This window comes from Centroberyx gerrardi, chromosome 20, assembly GCF_048128805.1.
Source record: "Centroberyx gerrardi isolate f3 chromosome 20, fCenGer3.hap1.cur.20231027, whole genome shotgun sequence".
NCBI lineage: Eukaryota > Metazoa > Chordata > Actinopteri > Beryciformes > Berycidae > Centroberyx > Centroberyx gerrardi.
In genome coordinates this window covers 21,546,456-21,558,486 of record NC_136016.1, presented here as the reverse complement: position 1 = coordinate 21,558,486, position 12,031 = coordinate 21,546,456, and the positions used below count along the sequence as shown (strand labels likewise).

The 12,031-nt window shown below is 41.0% G+C and overlaps 1 protein-coding gene across 1 annotated transcript in view; it reads right to left on the bottom strand.

Moving 5' to 3' along the window:
- The window catches only part of pemt (phosphatidylethanolamine N-methyltransferase), a 72,978-nt gene that overhangs the window by 7,749 nt on the left and 53,198 nt on the right, over positions 1–12,031 (bottom strand). The window lies entirely within an intron of this gene.

Sequence of the window (12,031 nt, the reverse complement as noted above, 5' to 3'; positions counted from 1 at the left end):
TTTGACTCCCTGGTGCCAAAATCTCTAATCTGGCAGGATGACAGGTTACCAGAAACTGTCCTATAAGCAAGCTACCTGTGAATCATGTGACTTTTACAAGCCCTGGTTTGCTTGTAATTGGTCAGTGTGAACCTAAACGAACCATAAAAACAACAGACCTGTTCCACTGTGGTTTCAGACCAGAGGAAACAAACTGTGGTGTGATCGCACCCCAAGATCAATTCTGCAATCAGCATAAACATGAAAACTGAAGATGTATCAGAATGAAGATCTGCGACTGGGCTGACTTTTCACCTGAATAAGTTTAAGACTTGTAGAAGTTATTTTATGACTTAAAATGCATTGTTTAACTGCGTTTTTGTTGTAGCTGCTGGTTTGGCCAGTTACCTGCTAGAATAAGAAAAATACACTAAACAACTAACAAAATGGACACAGAAATGCAAAGTACTTCACCAACAGCTGTTAACAGTGTTAAAGTGTTTTAGGGTGGATTTGTCCTTTATGTAGTAAGTAACACAGAATTATTGTGTGCTTACAAAACTTTACCAAAGGTTATGACTCAGTTTAATGTGCTGGAATATGGACTTTATATCTACCTCTGTATCTTTCAGTCTTGATTTGCAGTCTTAACTGTTTACCTAGTTTCATTCAATAACACCGAGTCCCAGAACATTTTCAATCCATAGTGCCTCCGCTGATCGAGTCGTATTCATGCAGCACTCACATCCTTTCGTTTGCGCTACAGTTCAATCCGCTCTTCCATCGGGACAGAATTAAGGCTCAGACCTTGACACACAACACTCAGCTTTGAATGAGAGACACTGAACGGACCAGTTTCGGTGTCAAAGCGCTCACAAAACTCTTTTCAACACTCAACTTTCAATAGTTTCAACCAGCGGCTACAGTAACACAAGTAAACAAATGCAATCTGACACCATGCTGAGACAATAGAGCCTCTGTGTGTCTTTAAAGACGAGATGAAATGAAAAATGCCTTTTTAACCCTTTTAGATCACATCCCCGGTCATATTGTGCACCTATTTAACAATATATGCCAAAAAAAATACCAAAAATCAATTTCATTGTATTCTTATATCAAAATTCAATCATGTTTTCTTCCTGTAAAACAAAATATGCTGTGTGCTTACGTAAGCATGCCCGTAACTAATTTCAACCAATAATATCATGACATCCACCCATCAATCTTCAACTTTTAGCGCACAGAGCTAAGAGGCTAAGATTCATTAGTTAGCTAGCTAGCAACAGCATGGTACTTCAGTGTGTCTTCGGGTGTTATAACACGCCCACTTTTCAACGTTCAAATCAAATTCCTCCCAACGTTACGTCCCGCCTGTCTTTCCTGTTTCACTCAGAAATACGTCACGATACGGAAGTTAGATACTCTCGAAATGCCGTTTCATCTCGACTTTAACCTTTATTTGTCCAACAGACGGTTGGCTGAGCTCAAATGCTCTTTTTCAGCATCGCCCTCCGTCACATTCACACAGTTACACACACTCACCGGCCACTTTATTAGGTACACCTGCTCGTTAACACAAACAGCCTGCTCCTCCAAACAGCGAATCATGTGGAGAGCAACTCAGTACATAAAGCATGCAGACAAGGTGAAGTGGTTTAGCTTTTTGTTCGACCGAACAATACAATGGGCTGCGCATGAGATGCGTGATCTAAGAGACCTTGACTGCGGTCTGACTGCTGGTTCAGCAGCTCAGAAACAGCACTACAGTCTCTACAGTCATGCAGTGAACAGCAATTCTGTGGCTGAAAACACCTTGTCAATGAGAGAGGTCAGAGGTCAGAGGAGAGTGGGAAGACTTGCTCAGGCTAACAGAAAAGCCACAAATCTAGCCTGGTTCCAGACTCCTGAATCGCATCCCGCCCACTCTACAGAGAGTCTGATGTTCGGCTTGTTCTCGCTCAGAGAAACAGTCGAGCCAATCAGCGCCTTTGTGGGCGGGACTTAAGTTAGTAACCACAGTCTTCTACTGCTGGAAGCAACTGGGAGTGAAGTGCCTTGCTCAAGAGCATCTCAGCAGCAGCTGTGAAGATTCAACCCGGCAACCTCAAAGCCACAAGCCTGCATCTCCCACCTACCCATAATATACACATCGGAAACAAAGATAAAAAAAAAGCAAAACAGGAGTGGTTCATTTTTACAGAGATTTATGCAAAAAATATAAATGTTTCTCATCCTGTCCAAGCCCTCCGGATTCCTCTGCTCTCTTTCCCCTGGGTGATAATGAGTCAGTTTTTTTAATTTAGATTGTATCGTCGTTTTTCAGAGAATAGCCGTCAGCTCAGTGAGAGTTAATGAGGACCTGAATAAATGAATAATATCTGAATAGTAATATTTTTTCCTCTTCTTCCACTCCGTACCTGTGTCAGCGTCTCACTCTGTATGCTGTTGTTTGTCTGTATCTAAATATTGTGTGTATGGCGGTGTGTGTCTGTGTCTATGCACAGTGTGTGTCTGTGTCTATGCACATGTACACGCACCATGTGTTTGTGTGTTCTCCATATGTGCTGTCTGTGTGAATCAGGCTGCAGACGCTGACCTACTGACAGTCTGGGGATGACTATGTGTTTGGACGAAGACACAAAATCAATATTCATTTGACCAATCACTCGGTGTTCCTTTTGCATGAGGCAGCCTGACATTATGTGCTGAAGGCCCGGTGCCAGAATCTAGAGCCCAAAATCCCTCCAAAGCTTTCTCGATTGAGAATTGATTGAGAAACGCCTGCTGCTGTGGATTCCAATTAATTCGTTGGCAAAAGGGCAAAAATTATCCATCTGGTACCTATAGCCACTCAGAGTATTCGAAATGTTTTGTATTCACACACACACACAGAAGACGCAATATGAAATCCACAGCAAATGACTGACATGTAGTGTTGTTGATAAGTGGCCAAATTTGCATGTTCTGCAAACCTGCTGGAGGCACTAGGCATTAATTATTGGTCTACAGTAATATGTAGGTCATAGGCTTGTCTCTGTGGTGAATTATGCACTGTGTGTGGGTGTGTGTGTGTGTGTAGTTGTACGTGTGTGTCTATATACTTCAAGCGTACCAGATACTGTATGTACTTTACAAAAGTTTTCATTTTTCCAGATATAGGTCAGTGTTAACACCTGAGAAATGTGAATATTTATTTATTTGTTTATTTGACAGGGACAATGCACACGTTAGCCAAGATTGGCTAATTTTCATCTGGAGTCCCTGACCAGAATGTGAAAAAAAGCAATACCTGTAAGGATTAAAAATATATAAAAACCACAGAACAGTCAGTGACGACGACATGAGATATAAATATAATATAATATAAAGACATTTTAACAGCAAATGAGAGAGGTGTCAGACCCAGAAATCGGTCTCTACTTGTTAACGCCACATTCAACCAGAGTGCATCATCAAAATTGAGCTTTTGAAAAGGTAGGCATGAAGAACCAGACCTGGCAACGCCACCAGTTCTGTGAGAGTGGGAATATGCAAGTGCTCCACTTTCGGTTACTTCGGTTTCAATGCAAATCAGCTGTGGAATGAGTTTTGCCGGGAGATGGAAGAATAAGGAGGAGAATCTCGTCTCTCAGGGCTTCGGCTAATCGACACGTGCAGCCGTACGAGCCGTGAACCCAGCAACCACAGGCCACTTTAAATTAATCACTCAGATGAGAAAATTTAACTTAAGCTCAAGCTCATAGCCTGAGGTTTACCCACACACACACACACATACACACATACACACAGTATTGATTTACAGCGTTGTATAAGTGTAACACTTTCCTCCACTAACCTTTGCGGATGTGAACTGACCCGACCTGCAGAGGAAAGGGAATGAAGGTATTGTGTGTCTTATCATGGGAAATATGAGACTCAGGCTCTGTAATATCAAATATGGTTAAATATGATACATCCCAGCCAGTGTCTGATGACGGCGATGTGCAGGAGGCAGCCAAGCTCAACGTCAACTCAAACACAAAATGTTCACAATATATTATGGCATGTAAAAATTCATATTTAAACAACTATGTCAACTGTTTTAAACTGATATCAGAAAGATATTTTCACAAAATGATGCATTTTGCAGCTATGGATGACTAATAATGTAATTTCTATCCGGACAAATGACTACTACTGGGCTAGTAGTCATTTGGACTACTAGCCCAGTATAGATAATGTCTCACGTCTTCCCATGACTTATTAAGGCGTGGGAACAAGATCATCATCATGGTCACAACATGGAAAACTCATTATGCTCATTATACAACAGTTAGTTCCGTTCGAGCAATTTGATTGGACAAGAGGCATTCCATGAGTGCTGATGTACGGTATAACAGCACTGGGACGCTGTACTGTATGTATCACTCCGCTTCACAGCTGTGCTAATGTAACCTTGATTAGGCTGCGTTCACACACATAACGTTTTCTTGTGTGGAGAAAGCTCTGCCTGGAGATTGAGGAGAAATAAAAAGCGGATCACGACAGCGTCATCTGACCAGCTGGTTAGCACTTCTAGCAGACAATACACAGTGTTGTGCAACAAACAAATGCTTAGCAGATATTCCCAATACACGTCTGCACAAAACGCCGATATGGAGACATTTGACCTTAATTATGAACGGTCGTCAGAGGAGGACGATTGGGAAGAAAGTAAGCTGAATTCGTCTGTGCAAACCTCAAAGTGGCAGCTAGCCTGCAGTCGGGAAACAGTTCACCTGTTGCTTGGCAACACTTAGTAGTGGAATCCTGAGGGAAATGTTTTAGTTGGCGGAGACGAATAAAAGACAAAAATCATCTGTTGTCTCAAATTACCATTACTTGATCAATAGCTTTGTTTATACAACTGTTGTATAGAAGCAACATCACACTGGAGGTTGTGCTGCTGTACTGTGTATCAGCACGGCTGTGATTCAGCCGAAGACAGCAGGATCTGTTGTTAAATCTGTTCACCAACGTGCTAATTGTCAGTTTTCAGTCTATTTTCATGGCCTCATTCAAATGAATGGGAAGTAAAAATCTGAACGCTACAAACTCGTCCAGCTGCATCTGATCTTGGTGAGTAGTTTATATTCTGGTTTTCATGGCGGTCAAGTGCCGAATAACTCCCCATGATAAAAACTAAGTGGAATATTGCTTTGATACAGGATAAAGAGAGAGAGAGAGAGAGAGAGAGAGAGCAAGAGAGAGAGAGAGAGAGAGAGAGAGAGAGAGAGAGAGAGAGAGAGAGAGAGAGAGAGATGATCATTTAGATCTGAGTCAAGGTGACCGCGACACACTTTAAGGAAAAATGTTCTTTAATGGCATTTTAACGGAAGCGCAAGGTTAAGTGCAACAGAATCAAACTACCCATCACACACACACACACACACACACACACACACACACACACACACACACACACACACACACACACACACACACACACACACACAGATTGGGACTCCTGCAGGCATACATGTGCACATACAGTACATACAGTATAAACACTCATAGACACAGTTGTAGCTGGATTTAGAGGACACTATGAATTTCAAGCTCCAGAACATCAATAAATATCTTTTCCATTTAAAAAATGCAGTGGTAACCAGTGTAGAAGTCGCCTTTAATGCATTTATCCTGCATTAGTAGTGCAGACAGGCCTTTCTGGAACATTATATAGTAGAACCAAACTAATATATTGTAAAATAAAACTCTGATGTCTCTCAACCAACTACTTAACTGATCATTCCTTGCAACTGCCAGCAGCTGAAAAGGGAGCAAAATGTAATTTTTCCAAACAGTAAAAAAAATATTGGACTTCTGCAATGGTTACATCTCTAACTTTCTTTATAAGATGCATGATGGCATGAATGAAAAATCATTTCTCCAGTAGTGCAATGCAGTAAATGGTCAATGACCCTTGATCTGCATGCAAAAAAGTCACCCATTTTATCTAAATTGAGCATATAGTAATGGAGAACTTGGAAATAAAAATACTTTAAAGAGATAATGACTTGGGGAAACAAATTATGCTTATAATGGGAGCAAATGAAAGGTCAGAATCAGCCATTAGAGCCGATCATACTCACTGCCGCCTTTGTTGGAAGAGGGGAAGTGACCGCTTATGTCGTTGACAAAGAAAAGGGAGGAAAGAGCAGACAAAGGTAATCTTTTCCTTTCATCTTTGGTGGCACATCTGAGGGGCGGAGAGCGGTGACGACTCGGCCGTCTTATAATCGTGTTACAACTGTGTGGCCTTGGCAGCATTCAGAGAGGAAACTAAGTTAACTAAGCAGCAGGTGGTTTCAGGTCAGGGGACCAGGAAATGTATTCAACTACACCACCTGCAGTGTGTGTGTGTGTGTGTGTTTGTCTGTGTGTGGGTGAGTGTGACTTAGAGGGAGCGTGTGCTTGTGAATGATCGAATAAGAAGATGCCAAATTGTCATTTGAAGGGTTGTTGCCATGCATGTTTAAGAAAAATCTTCCCAATTACTGAAATTAAAAGGATGACAGTAATGCCACAATAGAGGCTTTGCAGTTGCATCACAAATCTACTAGCAGACATCATGGTGCCATCACGCTGTGTGCAAAGAATGGCTAAATATAGGCTATAGAATAAGGAGGATATATGAAAAACAATTGTTGTGATGTAGGTCAATTCAGTAATGTCATACGTAAAAGTGAGTAGTTTGATAAGGTAGATTTGTTTCCAAATTTAGGTTACTGTGACAGTCTTGTCCATTGTTAGCTAACTAACTAGCCAGCAGGCTAATTTAGCAAATGTGCGACTATTAGCCACTACAAACGCTAACATCTAGACCTACTAGATACATAAGCTAGTGTGCAAATCAGATGCATTAACAAGACAGTGATGGTCAGCTGACAGATACTAGCTAGCTAACAAGCTGACATCTAAACACAAAATCAGTCGGTGGCAAAATGATCAGTTCCCTGTCAAAAACAGCACAGAAATTAATTATATATATTGAATGTATTGAATATTGAATATATTGAAGCAAATGTAAAAGCTTTCATTGTTATATCAATCACAAGAAAGTAGCAAAAAGGATATTCATTTCAATTAAGAGACATGTTATTACTACTTTAAATGGTCATTAATGATGGACTTTCATTTAAGTTTGTTATTTAAGTTTTCTTTATTAATTTCCCCATGCTTCTGCACTTCTGAGAAGAGGATTGTTGTAACCTCTCAGTATGCTAGGTCACACAGTTCTTCATACCAGCTGATGTAAGACTGTTAAACTGATTTTATTACCAGTAGATTAAACTCATGCTTCATAATCACAACACGCAACCTCACACACACACAAACACACACACACATAGCCTGGCACATAGTTAACACGAGGCACGTACACGCTAATGCGAGTTCACACACGACATACACAAGCAATTTTCTCACACAATACATGCAGGTCAGTCGTGTAAGGTAACACCCCGCTGACACAGAAAGGGGAAGCCAAACCACGAGTGCTGAGCCAGTGACCCTGAGTGGGGCATTTCAAAAACAAAATACTGGAAAAGAGAATGCGTTAAAGTAATCACCGCAGACAGAAAAAGATGGTATGCGTGTCCTTGAAACAAGATTGGCGATATATATTCTCGTTTTGCCCGGGCAGAGCTTAGATGAAGACAGCTGTTTCCAATATTTCTGGATGTCAGCGTCAGCACTGAGGACGTGCTTCATGACAAGAGCCTCTGCAATCAGATGGCTGGCTGCCACACCGAGGCACTCAGCAACTGGAACCAGTCAACAGGCGGCTGGTTACAATCTGGGCGAATGAGGTTGTTTACACCAAAAAACACTGCTTACTCGTTTTGTAGTTCTTTTAGCAGTATTTCCATTTAGCGCCTCTGCTTGAAACACATATCATTGACCCATTTTTGTCATGTTACAAAATTTGGACTACGCATTTTGCTACGCAAGTACGCAAGAAATGCCCCTTGCTTTGGCCTTGCATGCTTTGCTTGATTCTCAACCTTTTTCATATCAAGGACCCCTAATTTAGTCCACATTAGGGCCACAGACCCCCCATTTGATGAGATTTTGTCTCTCAGACCCAAATCTGAGAATATTTTTATTGTCAGATATGATTTTGTCCAGAATTCCCTGACTATCTGTATTGTACAGAGAGATAACAGAGAAACTATGATCATAAAAGTCATTCTTCTACATTCTCTTATTGTGTTAACTTAGGTTTAACAATTCATCAATTTGCTGGGGACTCCCTAGAACCCCCTCAAGGACCCCTTAGAACCCCCTCAAGGACCCCCTAGAACCCCCTCAAGGACCCCTGGTGGTCCCCGGACCCCACGTTGAGAACCACTGGCGTAGACGATGTGTAGACGGGCCTAACACACTCATCCCCTCTGATTTCACACTCACACACACACACACACACACTCATATTACCACGCTTCAGACGGGGAGGAGGAATAAGTATCCCCACCGAAACTGGGTTAATGACTTATATTCAAACTCACGCCCCGTTACGTCCGGCTCATGAACACACACACACACTCTTCATAATTGTCGGGCAGGAGACAGGTAGCATGTACTTGAATGCAGAGCGTGTTATGAGTCACGGTCGCCGGCGCTCTGCTTAATAAGGCTCTGCTGACACCCGGCCCGCCCTCTGGGACATAACCACTGGTCACAACGGACGGGATCATAAGTACCAATCACTGTCGCGCATCAGAAGTACCAATCGTTGACCTAGTTTTCAGACTTATGATGCCCCCGAGACCAAAAAAAAAAAATTTGTTCACACGCACAGAACGCATACACAGGACTGATGCATCTTTCATCTCGTCTCAATCGCATCTCGCCTACGGAATCCCTCGCTGCTATCCCATCAGCCCTTTGGGGTGCTGCAGGGGCATCAAGACGTGACTGAGAAACTGTCAGAACAGGAAAAAGTGACGTCTGCATTATGTGGAAAGAACATAGAGCGATAGAGGCCTGTCACCACATATCTGTCATGTGGTTATGAGGGACACGCCGCCATGATGGAAGAGTGGCAACTAAATGATAACGCTGTCGCCTCTTCCTGATGTCTGTGTGGCGGCGGGGTGTTAAAATCATGCTGTGAAAGGGGAGAAAAGTCAAATTTATAGAATACCAAGTGTAGCACTGCATAGAAATTACGCATTTCCAAACAAATAGGCCACTCTCCAAACTTTCTGTGACAGGCTTCATTTAAAAACTGTTTATAAAACTGTTCTTTGACCTCATTCAGAATAACGTAGGTGACTTTTGTTAACCATATATTTCATAAAGGTCGGAATACATTTTTTACCATTGATATATATATGGCAGATGATGTGGCATTTTAAAACCAAACATCAGCCAAATACTGGTAAACATTCTCCATGAATACTAAGTTTGTCTCCTCTACCTGCATTGCTGATGTTTCCTTTTTTCTAAATCAAATCAGGTAAAATAATAATAAAAACAGAAGAGTGCAATTTGCACTCCACTGTTATTTCCATTTCTTTTCATAGTTCCTTGCTCTTGTTATATTTTATCTTATATTTTTGTTCTTTATTCAAATTTTATATCCTCTATTTCTCATCTTTTGGAAAGATCTCTATTCTCTATCTGTATATTTTGTTTGTATTTAGACTAGATTATATTTATTATATTTCATCGTAATTTGTTTTAGCATAACCTTGAGGGTTTATGCCACACTGCATTTCACTGCATATTTTGGATGAGCATGTGACAAATAAAGCTTTTGAATCTTTGAATCTTTGAATCTTGAAACAAAAAAAAAAAGTGTCTGCTAAAGTTTAGATTTGAGGAGCCATTCGTGCAAAATCACGATGGCTGCCCAGTCTGACATAATGATCATTTTTTTGTGAGAAATCTCAATTCTGGTGTGAATTTTGTATAATTTACTCATAATAAGTAATTGGAGTAACCTCTGAACAAATGAGGCCCGGGGGGGGGATGGATGACATTCTGCGGGTCATGACTAGTTGGGAGGTGAGGGCAGTTTCCAAATCATTGTGAAAAACACAGATGCATAAAACACATAAGACAAGAAATTAATTTATTCATTAATTCATTCAGCTCGAGCAACATCTACATATGAATGAAACGCACTCTAACAGACTTGTACTTTTCCTAGTGGGGAATGACTGAGACGTTTTAAGATAACTCTGGTGAATGTAGGTTAAACCTGCAGTTATGTGCAGGGTGGGAGGAGTGCAAGCGGAGGATGTGGAGTAGGTTGAGAAGAAAGAGAAAATCGAGTGTATGTGTGTGTGTGTGTGTGTGTGTGTGTGTGGAGAGCGCACAAATAGCTCTTTACTGTTCACAGAAGGCCAACTGTAAGTCTTCTGCGAATTGGATTTGAGACCAATTTAAAAGCCAAAATGAAGAAGCAAATCTGGCAAACAACCTTTTTCTGATTGAAAGCTTAATGAAAAGAAACTATGAATGGCCAGTATGAGGAAAAAAAAGAGACCAGGAAATTAACTGTTAACATGAAGTCCATTTCTCTTTATCAAAGCAGACAAGAGGAGAGAGAGCTTCCCCTACTGTTGCATGCTAGCTGCATAAAGAAATTCGTTTTCCATTTGTCTGTAAATTTAATGATGGGAGTAATGATGTGAACCGCTAGAAAATAGACTACTAGTTGCAGAAAAACTCCCATTTCTCAAGTCTGGTACTGCAGTGCTTTGGCAGGAGTGATGTTCCATGCAACACTCCTGAAAAAACAAATGGTATCATGTTGCATTTTTACCATACAGCTTATTTTTTTAGAGTGCAGCAGCACGAGTCCGGGCCGTGTCAGTGTGTTAGTCTAAGTGGAGCTGCTAATGTATGTCAGCTAATCTCCTCCAGGTCACAGAGAGGCCAGTAAGTGGCCTGATGGGTGGGTGAAATTGTCTGCCAAATTGGGTGATCGTGAGGGGCGTGTGTGTGTGTGTGTGTGTGTGTGTGTGTGTGGTGTGTGTGTGTGTCTGAGTGAGTTTTTTCTCTGCATGTTTGTCTATTATAGCCGTAATACGCCAGTGCCTTCCTCACTGTGATTAAGGATGAGACCTTCAGCATCACTGAAATATTATTAATCACAGTAAAGAACGTCTTCAAGGGTGTTTTGGCTTTTACACAACAGAAAAAAAATCACTAAATTACTTCTTGGCATAGCAACCAATGAACAGAAAATGTTTAACACTTTCACCACCAGAAAATAAAGTGATTGTCCACTACAGAATATTTAGAAAGGCTTTTAGTGGACCAATGTTAATGTGGGCTGCTACACTAGAAGAAAGAAAGAAAGAAGAAGAGACCCTTAAACCAAATAAAAACAGTATTTCTTCTTTCATTCTGTTTACACATACAGACTCATACTTCACACATTTCCCCCACAACATGCATTTAATCTACAAAATCCAAGAAATTCAAACTACTTTTGTTGAGAATTTGCAAGATCTCCTATCTGCAAGATAAGTTGAAAACAGTTTTGCATACAGGGAATATGTCAATGGACACTCTTTTTGTGCTTGGTGCACTGGATGCAGCTGGTATAAACAATTATTTTTAGTTATTTTTGATGATTATTTTTTATTTCGTATATTTTATGAAACTACAGTTGTTCCAGAAGCAAAATATTCTTTCAGATTTGCAAAAAAATCAACAGCTTCTGTGGTGTCTCGCCTTGAACAGAATATAAAAAAAAAACTTTTTTATGATGCACTGTAGAAATCTGCCTTCTCCCCCAAAGATGTGACTGACATGGAAATTATTGGAGCAGTTGACGTGTGAAGGGTTAAAACACACAAAGCCCGGGGCTATTTTCCCATTTTCAAACCTTTTGTTTCCCTGCGGCTTCTTAGACCGACGACACACAGGGAAAAAAGGGAGTGAGGGAGGGATGAAGGTAACAGAACTGAGAGAGGCAAAGGCTGTCGGCTCGATCGATTAAATAATAGAGACAGAGAGAAAGATGGAGGTGGAGGTGAGGGGAAGGGAAGAGAGGAATAGAGAGTGAAAGAGG